The sequence below is a fragment of the Neovison vison genome, chromosome 7 (assembly GCF_020171115.1).
Source record: "Neovison vison isolate M4711 chromosome 7, ASM_NN_V1, whole genome shotgun sequence".
Taxonomy (NCBI): domain Eukaryota; kingdom Metazoa; phylum Chordata; class Mammalia; order Carnivora; family Mustelidae; genus Neogale; species Neogale vison.
This window is the reverse complement of record NC_058097.1, coordinates 162,859,386-162,872,982: the sequence shown is the minus strand read 5'-3', so window position 1 is coordinate 162,872,982 and position 13,597 is coordinate 162,859,386. Positions and strand designations below refer to the sequence as shown.

Below are 13,597 nucleotides of genomic sequence, written 5' to 3'. Positions count from 1 at the left end.
ACACAAAAATACTGAAGTCTCATTCCACGCATAATCATTTAAAAAAGAGAATAAATAACAAAATAGTATCCCTACAATGAGAAAATACCAGGAAAATGGTCTCATAAAACAGAAGGGAATGTTAAATACTAGTTCAAAATGAACTTAAAATTTTTAAAAATGATGTAAGTTGTGAAAGAGAAGCACAAAACCTCAGAAAAGAGATATCTTAGGAAAAGAATTAGACATAAACAGGAAATGTCATCTTTGAAACAGATTAAACAAGAAGAAAATGTGGGATAATGCCTTAAGAAAATCAAATGCAAAAAAAAAAGGTTTTAAATTTTTTAAAAAATGAAGAAAGATAAAAACAGGTTTGCAAGAAAGTGGTGAAGTTTGAGGATGGGCAAAAAAGATCGAACATACATACAGTAAGAGTTCCCAAGAGAGGTGCCTGGGCGGCTCAGTCGGGTGGGCATCCAACTCCTGATTTCAGCTCAGGTCTTGATCTCAGGGTCATGAGTTCAAGCCCTGCCTTTGGCTCCATGCTGGGTGTGGAGCCTACTTGAAAAAAAAAGAGAAAGAGAGTTCCCTAGAGAGGAACCCAAAACACACCATGACAAAATGGACAAAATGCATATGAAAAGCTATGAGCAGGGAAAATGTTCTTGGGAAAAAATATATTGTTTCATAGTGTTACATATTCATATTGTTACTTATTGAAAAGGCATACTCTGTACATGAAAACAAACGTACAAGGCATATTCTAGTAAGATTACTAGACTTCTATTTCTTTATTTTTTTAAATATGGAAGGCTTCACGAATTTGCATGTCATCCTTGTGCAGGGGCCATGCTAATCTTCTCTGTATCATTCCAATTTTAGTATATGTGCTGCCAAAGCGAGCACAAGATTATTAGATTTTTAAAAAGAAAGGAAATCCTTGGTGCATTTAGAAATAAGTGCATGTTACTTGCAAGGAATAAAAAAAAATGATACCATGATCCGTTTGTTTGTTTTGTGATAGCTTTGTGATAGCAACATTTCATACTAGAAAAAAAGTAGAATAACCTATTTAATAGATTCAGAGAAATAAAATGTGAGCCAAAAACCTTATATTCAGCCAAAATGACTTGAGTGTGAGGTAAGAAGGAAGCGACACCAGCGTCGTGATGTTGGAGGACAGTCGTTGGAGATGGTCCTTGATCTTGGATCCTGGACGCTGATGCACACAGATGATGAATAAAAGGGACAAAGAGAACCCCGGATTTTTCACTTGAGCACAAGACCAACTGGAGAAACCTGCTCAGAAGACGGCTCAGTCTGAGGCATGTTGAGCGCAGTGGGCCCATTTCTTCCTTGGGGTCCAGTCCCTCTCTCTGGACTGTCCTCACGTAGCACCTCATTTCAGAACCACCCAGGGCTCTTAGCATCCACGTGGGGTGTGCGGCCCACACACTCCAACAAATCCCACCCTGAACGCTCAGTGCACATTTCCCAGGTGCCCTCTATGTGCGCAATGGGTCTAGCTGCTTGGGACACACTGATGAGCAAAACAAACATATCTCTGCCTCTCTCCCAAAGCAGGGGGCAATAAATATAGCAATAATAATGAATGAAAAAGGATAGAATATGTTAAAAGCGGATCATTTCTCTCCGAGTTAGAGTAAGTATGGATGAGATTGCTCCTGCGGGAGGCAGGGAGGGAACTACCATTTGAAATGAATGAATGGTCGGGCTCTTGGAAGAAGTAAGGTCTGGACGGAAGCTTCCGAGGGGGTGGGAGAGTCAACCATGTTGGCGTATGGGTACAGAGCCATGCAGGCAGAGGGACCAGAGCGTGCAAAGGCCCACCTTGGGAGTATGCCTGATTTGTTTGAGAAAGGGTAGGAGATCAACGTGGCTGGAGCAAGGGACTTGAGTAGGACATGTGCTCAGCTCTAGGCTAGATCACGCAGGGACTTGGGAGCCACTGCGTAAAGAGAAGCATGGAAGGAATCTTGTCACCAGATGTCAGCTGGGTCCGCCTAGCCCCTATACCTCTCTAGGGCCCAACCTGGAAGGCTCTCTCTCACTAAGGGCTTTGTAAAAACAACACACAGATTCATACACAGTAACTTAACCTCGCTATGCAGTGAATTGTAAACTGTTTACTAAACAGTTAATTTAAGTACAATTATTTATGCAACAAGCTATAAATAATTTACAGTGTGGTTACGATATTAACTTCTAACCCCTCCTCACTAAGGCCCTGGGGAGGCCCCAGCCACTTGGGGCTAGAGGAAATGTTGCTTCTCTGATCTTGTTTGAATCTTCCCATGTTTACATCGCCCTGCTTCTGATCCACCCAGAAGCCCATGATGAGCTGCACTGGCCCTGGCCTTCCAGTGCCCTGGGACTTTGCAACACTCCAGCCCGAACTGCTCCAAATTCACATGGCCAGTGTTGAGCCTTCATGACATGTGGTGTTGGGCAGCTCACAGAAATTCTGTTGCTTAACTTGTAACTGACCCATGTGGGCAATCCCAGAACCAGGAAGGAGGCTTTCTCTCCTACAGCAGACTGCAAAATGGCTCTTGCACCCACCTATTATGCTGGGGTTGGTCTCTTTCCCTGTGTGATCTCTGTGTCCTCGGCCATCTCTGGGGCACAACCTCTGCTCCATGCTGTTGCACGGGAAAGAGTTTTCAGGTTGTTTTCCAGAAACCCCCACTTTCATAATTTACCCTACCCACTTGGATATATGTGTCCAATAGCATTCTCTGTTCATTAAAGCGTCCAGTATAACGGGGTGGGAGAGAGTTAGTCGTATGTCGGACCACTCTAAAAAATCAATTTAAAAGAACCTAGCTTCGTTCCAAGCATGCTATAAAGGAAACGTTGAGTACCTTGCACAAGCCAAGCACGTATCAAGTGCTTGCACATATGATCCCCATTTGGATTCACAGAAATGCTATCTAGTATCCCCATTTTACAGAGGAGGGGAAACCGAGGCTCAGAGAGGTCAATGACAGAGCCTAGGCATCCCTCCAGTTCTGCTAACTCCAAAGCCCATATCCTCACCACCCCCCGGCCTGTCCAGGACCCTAGTGGAGTGTGTTGTTGTTTCAGAAAGCCAAGGAACAAGAGTTTGGCTCCAGGTAACTTTTTCCAATCCAATAAACCAATATGTTCATTTGTCAGCTGCCCACTCTCCGATGACTCAGAGCCCATCTTGTTAGCTCTGTCAGACTCAGGCATTTTAGATGTGCCCCGGGGAGAGGGGGATGCTGATTAGCATTCCCTGGCCTTTCATTAACTAAGGAATGACTCATTCTTAACCTCTTAAAAGGCTCCATGCGTGTCTCTCGGCACTAGCAGCCTACGTAGGAGAGCCGGGATGACGGTAATGACAGCAAAAACACCTGATGACACACCATCCCCCGGGCCCCCTTCCCACCTCTGCCTCTCCATAGCTGCAGGCTCCTGCGCACGACTCTCGCCTCCTCAGAGTCACATCCCTGACCTGCCTTCCCCCTCACTCCCCACTTCTGTCCCAGCCACGTGGAGCTCTTTCAGTCCCTCTGCCATCACTTCCGGCCCTTCCAGCCTTTGCACAGGCTGGCCCCCCTCTCCCCATCTCCTCTCCACCCTGCCGATGCCCATACACCCCTGAAGTCTTGTCTGAACGTCTCTGCTGAAATAGGGTGCTCCAGCTCCGAGGGGAGCTTATGTCCCAGGTGTCCCACGTGTCTGTAACACCCCGTCTTTTCTCCCCTGGGATGCCAGCCTCGACTGTTTCACTACCGGATTGATATCTGCTTCGTCCACCGGACCCAAGGGCAGGGCTCACGTCTGTCACGAGCTCCCAACGTGGCACCCAGCCCTAGTCCTGGTGTGCTGAGGAGGCTCGGTGTCTATGGGGCTGAGCTAGGAATCAAATGGGAATAATATTAACCCGCACCGTGACGCAGCCTCGGTGGCTCAGGGTGAGGGGCAAGATGAAACCCCAAAGCATCACTGCTGACTTTTATAGAGGCTGGGCTTCATGCCAGCCCTCACACGGATGGCTCACGGATATTACCTTATCTGTGTCTCAGAATGACCCTACAAGGAGGGCCATCCCACTGCCTCGAGCTTACAGTTAAAGAAACTGAAGCTTGAAGAAGGAAAGTGAACTATCTGACATCCCCCAGCTCGTAAGGGGCAGAGTCTGACTCTGAACTCAGCCCATCACACTCCAGACCCCCCATGCTCAAGTGCTGCTTCCGGCCCTGCCCTGTCCAAATGGCACGTTTAGCACTGTCAGGTAAAAAGTACAAATGCCTTCTCACACACACAGGGTCAGCGTTAGGCTGCCCTCCACCTTCAGGGCGCTCCCACAGGGCCTGATGGATAGACTAAAAAGGCTTTGTCTTTCCCATTCTGTTCTCCTTCCTTTAAGGAGAGTCTTTTCATTTGCCGAAGTGGAACATTTAGGAGAATTCACATACTGAATGTGTCCATTGCCATTCTGGTACCTCTGGATAGTTCTGGAAAATGCAGTTGTCAGTAGATAAATCACCAATAGTGGGTTCTCAAGACCTGGTATACACTGTGGCCAAGACTCCATAGAAGTAAAAGCCTCCCATCCCCAACCCCTAGGAACCCTTTCCTCTACCACACCCAAGCCTCAGGCTCTGGTCAAGGTTCTCTATCCCTCAGCTGTGGGTAGACTCTGAGGATGAAAGATCCTTCATCTTGGGGCTCCACATGCGGAGCTGCCCTCCAAAAGGGCCCCTACGAGTAGAGGCCAGAAGTTAACTGTCCCATCAGGTCCCATAGCCAGTGTGTGTGCTGGGGCCAGGCCTGAGGCCCTGATGTTCCAGAGCTTTCTGTGTACCTGCTCATCAGCCTGTCCTAGGAGCTGAGAACAAAACCAACCAGAAGAAAATTCCAGAAAGCACAGAGCTCAGCTAAGACCCCAAACAGGCAAGAAAGTACCAGGAATCCACTGCAGTGGTAATTCCAACAGCAGCTAACATGCAATGAGCAGGGCAGTGTTGTAAGCCCTCTCTATGTATTCTCTCTTTTAACCCACCCTCTCCCCACCCCTGCAATCTGAAAGAGAAAACTATTATTGCCCCCATTTATAGAACAGGAGACTTCTGTCAGAAGAGGCCACATGGTGAGTTAAGTGGTAGAGCCATTACTCAGACCCAGTCTGAGTTTCTGCTCCTGTCAACCAAACACCAGACTGCTATCATGAAGCCATCAAGAAGCTGTGAGCGGGATGGCCGAGGGCCACGGGAGACACAGGGCCTGACTTGGCCTGGGAATATGTATACAAAGGAAGTGACATTTGCCCCGGTTCATAGAGAAGAGGAGCTGGCCAGGATGACAAGGGCAAAAAGACCTCCGCACAAACGAGAAAAAGCCTAGAGGCCTAAAAATAGAAATACACTAAGGATTCTCACCGGACTCAAGCATGGGGGTTGGGGTCTCCCCGCGTGAGTGGCTGAGGAAGGACCTCAAGGGAGAGATAGAGGCCAGGTGATCAAAGACCCTGACTTAATTAGTAATTTGGGTTTAATCTTAAAGATAATTTGGAGCCGCAAAAACGCTGTAGAGCAGAGCAATGCTATCATTGTGCAGAGAGTTAGTAGAAAATGGATCGAAGCAAGGTTAAGTACAAGAGGCTGACCCACCAGGAGCTGGTGGGTATAAAGCAGAGAGAAGATGGAAGCCTGAACTTGGCAGTGAGTGACATGGGAGAGGAAGTGACTGGTCTGGGAGGGAGAGGAGAGGATGTGAGGGTGAAGAAGGGAAAGGGACAGGCCTGGCTCCTGGGTGTCTAGCCTGGGTGAGATAGAAAACCCACACAGGGAAGAGCTAGTTCTCATTTTGCTTGTTCTAGGGCGAGGCATGATAACAAGTGGGGTACACAAGGCCACAGCAGATGGGGGGCCCAGGCCTAGACAGAGGTCTATCAAGGACACCCCAAACTTTTTCAGGAAAGAGACTAGGCCCAGTGAACCCAGCATGACCCCGCCACAAGTTGGTCCCCCCCCAGCCACGGCCACCGTGCCGCCACATAATAAGCTGCTCTTCTCAATTTTGTAGTCTAGGGACCGCGACTCATTAAGGTTTGGACTGCATTAGTGCTCAGCATCCCATAATTGCATAGCTCGCCTGACTCTCTGTCATTAGCTCTCCGCTCTCTGGGCTCCACCTCTCCTATTGGATTTGCTGACCGACCCCAACACAGAAAGTCTGGCTACACAGGGCAGCTCTCACCGTGCAGTGGGGGACTGCCTGCTGGCCCTGAACCTCGCAGCTCCCGGTGGTTTGACCATCCTCAGCCGTAAATTTTGAGCTTCCATTTCCCTACACATGACCTCTTTCCTTTGCACGTCCAAACGACTGATCTGATTACTCACAGAAGAAGGGAATTGAAAATTGAGGTCAAAGCAGATGGGCTGGCAGCAAGTCACATTCCCTTCATGGTGGAAAACCACCACAGTCAGGACAGGGTAGGGTCTCTGGCCAAGGAGCCTGAGGAGCCAGGGGCCAGGGCCCAGGACTGGGGTTGGATTTTCTCAGTCTCCGGCATGAACTAGAGAATCTGAGCCTGACACTGTCAAGATTATCCCCACCCCTGGAGAGCAGGGAAGCCATCGACAGACAGTGAATGGGACTCCCAGGAGCCCGCCCAGTTCTCAGCAGAGAGCCCTGGAGACAAGCAGATGCCTGCTCCCTGAGTAACCTCCTTGTTCTCTGATGCGGCTTTCCTGGACATCTGGAAGAATGTGACCAAAGCCTAAAATCTGGGTTTTCTATAGTCTGGCAGATTACAAACACAAAGCCAGACATAACCACAATCATCTCAATATACCAGGGTACTGGTAGGATGATTTTTTTTTAAGCTGGAATTATCCAGGGTGGAGTTGGAATAGGGGAAGAGAAGGGTGTATTCTCATACCAAGAAACTACAGTATGAAGCAATGGGGCCCCTAACCTGTTTCTAAAGTCAGGGGGAATTAAGTACCCATCCAGCAAGCAGGGAAGGTCTGAGAGCACCTTCTGTATACCAAGTGCTCTTTCCTTCAGCCCCTAATAGCACACTGACGTTGGAGATCACCATCCCCATTTTATGGGTGTAGAAAGGGACTCAGAAGCATGACATGACTTGTCTAAGACCTCACTGCTAATAGTGTAATAAAGCTGAATGGATCAAGTGTTTATCACATTCTGGGCTCTGTGCTAAGGGCTTGATTCAATCTTAATTGTTCACTTAACCTTCAAAATAATCCCATGAGGTCCACATAACCGAGATTTGGTAGGTTAAGTGACTTGGCCAAGGTTACACAGTGGATAAGTAGAAATATGTAGAAATAAGAATCCAGGCACTCTGAGACCAGAGCCTTGCTATGATTTTGCAGCTCTTGGAAGTCTTCAGCAATTGAGCTGAAGCTCAATTCACACCCTCAGATGCACAGCCAGCGCCCTTTCTACTATGGTAGAATGCCCTTCCATGACATAGCAATACCTTTTTAAAACTTAGAATCATCAAAGACTATGGCGTGTCCAGTCATTTTTCAAACCCTTACCCCATTTCTTTCTGGGAGAGAATCGGATGTGTGTTGTTTGAATTCAGGACTGAGCTGTGGCCTAATGGCCCCATCACCACATACCTCTGTTTGCACCAGAAAAACTGTCAGAGGAGGGAAGCCAGGGAGACCATGCAAACAGAGGGGGAAGTGACCTGCTTGGGACTTCGGCTACAAAGGGGTCCTCTCCTATCCTTCCTTGTCCTGCCTCTGCTTCTATCTCTTGGATTGTCCCCTTCAGTTATCAAAGCCCATCACTGGGGAAAGGTCACTGTTCCTGACCCTTCAGATGCCAAAGGGAACAATTATTCCCAGCTCAGCAGACCCACGCCCTGACCCCCAGCTGCTTGTACCAGTTTTTCATCCCCAGCTACGTCAACTGGCCTGGCATCCAGTGCTCCCCAAAACACTGGGGGTTAACAGTTTATGGAAATCTATGCTGACACCCTCATTGATTCATTTTAATCTCTATTCACTTAGAATGGAACTTTATTCCTTCAAAGTCTGAAATTTGGATTCCTCTGCCCTACCCTATTCTACCCGTTGTGTGGAGTGTTTTCTGTAAAAACAAAACAACAAACAAAAACCACTCCACTATGCCAAGAACACTTGGTAATGGCCTCCAAACTTTACCAAGCACCCCACTGTGCCAGCACTAGGCTAGAGTGCTGCAATTTAAGAGGGAAGCAGTGGGAGGAGGATCTCTGGAGTGCAGGACCTTGCACAGTGACACATTCCCTCCACCCAGCGTGGCACCTGGCACATCACAGGCATTGACAAGTGGAAGAAGGGATGTTTAGTCCAAGCTATGATATCTGAGGAAGCTACCAGGCCAACACCAGAAGGGGGCTGTTGAGTTCTTCAGGAGAGGAACCAGAGTTGGAAGATGATGGGGAGTCTGATGGGAGAAACAGCCTGTACAAAGGAATGAAGGCATGGGACCACATACTGGGAACATGGCAAGTCCTAAGTGCAACCAGAGGCATAGAGGTGGAGTCAAAAGCAATGATGTCAAATTACAAAGCACGTTCGAGTGCTAGGGGTCATGGATTTATCTGTCTTCTATCCCATCAAAGTAGGGCACCCTATTCCCCTACAGAACATTTCTCTTGGTTACACCAAGGGACTTCCATAAAAACTGAACAAGGCATACCCTCGGATGCTGGAAGGGGCTCCCATGCCAGTAGGTCTTGCAGTTTCCATCCCAGCTTCAAGGCAAACACTAGACCTCTTTGCGCATGTTACAGGAAGGAATGAGAGGACCTTGTTTTGGTCAGTGGGATTGCTTTCCCAGTCCTAGGCACGAAAGTGTGATATTTTATCCAAAAAGGGGGACAGACTATGCAAAACTCATTCACAAACTCCTAGTGTGTTAGAACTAGAAGGGTCCCTGGGGAAGCTTTAGCCTACTTCCTCATCTTCAGAAGAAGAAACTCAAGCTCAGAGAGGAAGAAGGACTGTCAGTGACACACAGCAGGTTAGTGCAGGCCAGGGCTGGGAAGAGAGGAGGGAGGGGAGGAAGGAAGGAGAGGAGGAAGGGAGGGAGGGAAGGAGGAAGGGAAGCCTCTAGTTTCTAGTCCATACTCCCCACTGCACTGTGTTTTCCTGCAAGAAATTTAATGATGAAATTGCAGACTTTTTTTCCAGTAAACATAAAACCAAAGACTAAAAATATTTCTGAATTACTTTTCTTTAGAAGAAAAAAAATGTCTCTCCAGCTCTCTGACTCCATCAGCCAATTAAATCGTTGGCTTCCACTCAGAAAGAGGATTTAAATTAATCAAGATAAAACTAGCTTACTCTTTCCCTCCAAGCAGCAACTTTCTACCAAGAAGAATGAGAGTAGTTTGCGGGAGACAGGAGTGTGTTGGGGAAAGGAACAAAATCCAAGCCATTTAATTTAACTTCTCACACTCACCTGAGACTCCTCAGCCATTTGTCCTTCATTCATCAAACATCTATTAAGTATTTATTCATTCAACAACCACTTATTGAGCTCCTTCTGTGTGCATTCTAATTACAGGAGCATAGCTATGAATCAGAACGTAATTTGGCCCTCAAGACATGGACATTTGTCATTGAGGAGGGTGATGACATTTACATAAATCATCACCCTGCAACCCAGGGCCTGGCCCAAAGTAAATTCTCAGCCCAAAGTAAATCTTGTTTGAATGAATGAGTGAATGAATGAAATCAGGGTCTACTACAGATCACTGCCCCATGAGAATTCCACTGGGACTAGGACACAGCACTTCTAGAAACAGCTTAAGAAACAGCTCAGAAAAGGCAGGACTTCACAAATGGGCAGGTGGGGGTCTGAAGAGTATTTTGAGAGCTCCATTCACTTCTCTGAGCCTCAGTTTCCCCACCATCATGATGGGATCTGAGGAAATTTCCAGCACTAACATTTGATTATTCTCTGAGCCCAGTTCCCGGCACGTTATGGGAGTTTAAACCCAATCTCTCTTCCTAAAAATAACTATTGAATCATTGTCCCTCTGCCTTCTCAAGGTCATGCCTGCGTTTCTGTGGATTTCTCTTGGGAGATGAGAGAAGTGAGGGAATTCGATTCTAACTTTGATTGGCCTTCCTCTCTGTTTAAACAAGAGAAGAAAATATCCAATTATCCCATTGACAATTACAGTCTGCACATTTCACCGCAGGCATAGAAAACAGGCCAGCAGCAGAAAACCAGCCACAGCCCAGGGGTGCACATATGCAAGCCATTATCTATTCGGAGACAGGCAGGCCTGCGGTGGCCCCCAGTGGCTCAGAAGCTGGATGGTTCCTTGCCAACAGGCCAGGCCATCCGGGAGGCTGCGTGCCATTAAGGGCAGCAGCCCCCATCCCATCGTCTCAGACTCCAGGCTGAACAGAAAGCAGGTGAGAAAGTGAGTCACTGACAGTGAGTGATCCCAAACCAAAGACCCCGGCTGTATCCTTGTATACATGCAGGCCTGATCAGGTCAAGAGCTAAATCAGTGAGTTCCACGAGGGAAGGGACCATGTCCAATTCTGTCACCAACGTGTCCTTAAGCACACAAGCATCATACAAGGCCCATGATCTGCATTCAAGATGAGCATGTAGTAAAATTTGTAGAAGGCTAACGAGTACGACCATCTGAAATCAAGTATGAGTGGTTTGTTTGTGTGATGCCCCCAAGAAGAAAGAAACTGTGGGAAAGAGACTGGTTAGGGTACTGGCTAGCACTTAGGCTCAAGCATCATCTGGAAACATCTGTCTAAGCTCTGCTCTTTATAAGCTCTGACCTTGGGCAAGCCTCTGTTTCCTCATGGGGCACATGTATGTGCTGTTTGGATTCCCCTTTAAGGAAGGACTTGTTGCCTCCAGCTGCTGGGGGTATCATTAACTAACTGCCTCCAGCCATCAGGCCCTTGGACTGTCTCAAAGCCACCTCACCTAAGGTCATGCCTTGTTCACTGCTGCCCACTTGAAATACATATCAAGTGGGGCATCCCAAAGGCTGCTTCCCAAAGGCTGTGGTCACCCTGGCCAATGCACAAAACTGTGATTCCAAAGCTCCCTGTGAGGGTAGCTGAAATCATTCAGTCCACCTTCTCCCTCCCCTGGTCCTGCTTCTGTCCTCTTCTTTCCCCAGGGGCTTGGACCCAAAGGCACTCCCTATTAACCACCCTGAACTCTCAACTCCATCCCAAAGGCTGCTTCCCAGAGAACCCAACCTGTGACCCAGCATTCACAAAATAGAGATAATAACCAGCCCACAGATGTGCTATCTGACAGGCAGGTTTGGGGGGGAGCCAAGGTCACACGGCGGGTAGGGAGGAGCATTGGGACTTGAGTCCAAGTCTAATTCCAAGGCCTGTATGCTTTCAACCCCTTAGGCCCACATTAATGTTTCCAACAGTAGGGTTTTGTTCTTTGGCTTGTTCATTATTTTTTAAATCTGAAAGCTTTCCAAGAGCTTCAGATGAAGTTGGAGTTGAGAACCATGACCCTCCCTCTCTGATTGCCCACACCAATTCAGCATGAGATCCCAGCCCCTGATGTGGCACACTGGGGTGCCCTGCCTTCTATCATCTACCTGGAGTCCACGCCTAGATAGGTCTTTTTTGGTGCTATTTATTCCTAAGGGTCTCAAATACCAAAGGCCTACCACATAGGAGTCACCCAAGCTGCTGGCTGATCCCACGCAACTCGACAATATTGATTTATTTTGCATATTGAAGTGAACAATGGCACTTTAGAGTGAAATTTAGTTTCAGCAGAACACAGCAGAGAGAAGTCAATTATCCAGCATTAATTATGTATGTGGGGACAATAACTGTGGTGATATTCCTCACTCTCGAGGCCTCTAGAGCTCGGAACAAGAGGAAAGAAGAGGTAGTTGCTATTATCTGTTCACAGTACAGACTGGGTTGGGTAAATTAACCCTCCTGACATCCTGTGAATACACATAAGCCTTCTTTGGGAACATGGTCCATGCACCTGCCCCCAGAACACATGAAATTAATAGGCTGCTAGGCCCAGAGATCGCATTTCCCCAATATTCTGGCCAGGCCAGGCTCTGAATATACTAAAGAAGCTAGCACCTTCTCTCTGTCCCTCTCCTACCCTGCCCCATCAGAACTTTAGGGCTAAGGACTGTCTAAGCAAACCTCTTCTCAGGTTGCAGCTTTGTGGCCAGCCAGAACTCTCATGGTCACTTTAGTCCAGGACCTTCCTCCCAAGGTGCGTGTGTGTGCAATATCAACCAGAAACCCTAGCCTGCCTCTGAAAGAAGAGAAATCCAATTTCTAAATTATTGTCATGTAATTTAAATTTCTGTATTCTTAAAATTTCTGAGAAGATTGGAAGTGAGGGGGGTTGGGAGAGAGGTTCCCCAAGGCAGAAAATGTGCGAGGGTCTCATCTATCTTTGCCCCAATTTGCTACCCCAGGGACCCAGTCCTCATCTGGACAGCTTAACACTGATGGGGCTGTTCCCATGTTTAGGCAGGTGCTTTATACATATTATCTTAAATTCTCTTTACAACTCAGTGATGTAAGTGTAAATATCTCCTTTTTATAGATGAAGAAACTGAAGCCCCAGGTCACATCTAACATGCAACAGAACCAAGAACTAAGTTGAGACTGTCCTGGTCCTTAACCACAGTCCTAACCTGCCCTATGAGAGCAGCTTCCCCTACCCAAGCACAGGGACTGGTGGACCATCCCAGGACCCACGAGGCTCAGAGGAAGGGTCCTAAAGCCCTGTTGTGTTGGGTGAAGTCGTCAAAAGGACATGGCGCCAGTTGACCCGTGCGCATGACCCCGGCCATCAGAGACTCCCCCCCCCACCCCATCCTTGGGATGTGCATTCCATTTGCCTTCCCCACTCCCAGAGGCTGCCCCAGAGATACAACCTTGAGATAGTGATGAGAAGCTGAGACCATCTGGATAGTATACGCAACTGAACCCACTTAAGGCCTCCGTATAAACTTTTAAGATTCGGTGGCAGGTGCGGAATCCATGTATCTTGCTACCGCTGAAGACAAGCTCCATATGTAAGTTCCCTTGCCTGCTAAACCTGCTGCCCACCAGTCTGGAGTGGTCCGCCTCTGTCTTTGGTCTCTTCCTGCCATCTCCTTACAGAGGCTGTTTCAGATTCTGAACCAACACACTGCCCATCTGGTACGTAGGTACCAACCTAATGCCTGGGCTGGACAGGAGCCAGGAAGACTATGATTCCACTTCATCTAAAACAGTTCCACTTCCTCCTGGTTTAAAATACTGGGAGTATCTGTGGGTGATTTCTTACTTTCTCAGTGAGGTGACTGGCCAAGAGGGGTCCAGGAAGGGATTTCTAGAAGACTGCCCTGAGAGCCAAGGTGGACCTCGGAAGTCAGCAGGCACTCAATAAACAAGAGCGCCCCCTATGTTAGCGTTCCCTGCACTACAGACACTTTGTACCCACTAATTCCTTCCGTTCACACATGAACCCTATGAAGTAGATACTCTTTTCATCCCCATTTCATACATGAGAGAACTGGAACCGAGGGGTTGATGGAGTGTGAGAACTTGCACAAGAC

The 13,597-nt window shown here is 47.8% G+C and overlaps 1 protein-coding gene and 1 non-coding gene across 2 annotated transcripts in view; both read right to left on the bottom strand.

The window, feature by feature from the left end:
• Positions 1-13,597, bottom strand: part of INSC (INSC spindle orientation adaptor protein) — a 120,202-nt gene that overhangs the window by 72,003 nt on the left and 34,602 nt on the right. The gene's annotated exons all lie outside the window — the stretch shown is intronic.
• LOC122914765 lies at positions 782-888 on the bottom strand. The gene has a single exon (XR_006385845.1). It is a non-coding gene; the product is annotated as a U6 spliceosomal RNA (small nuclear RNA).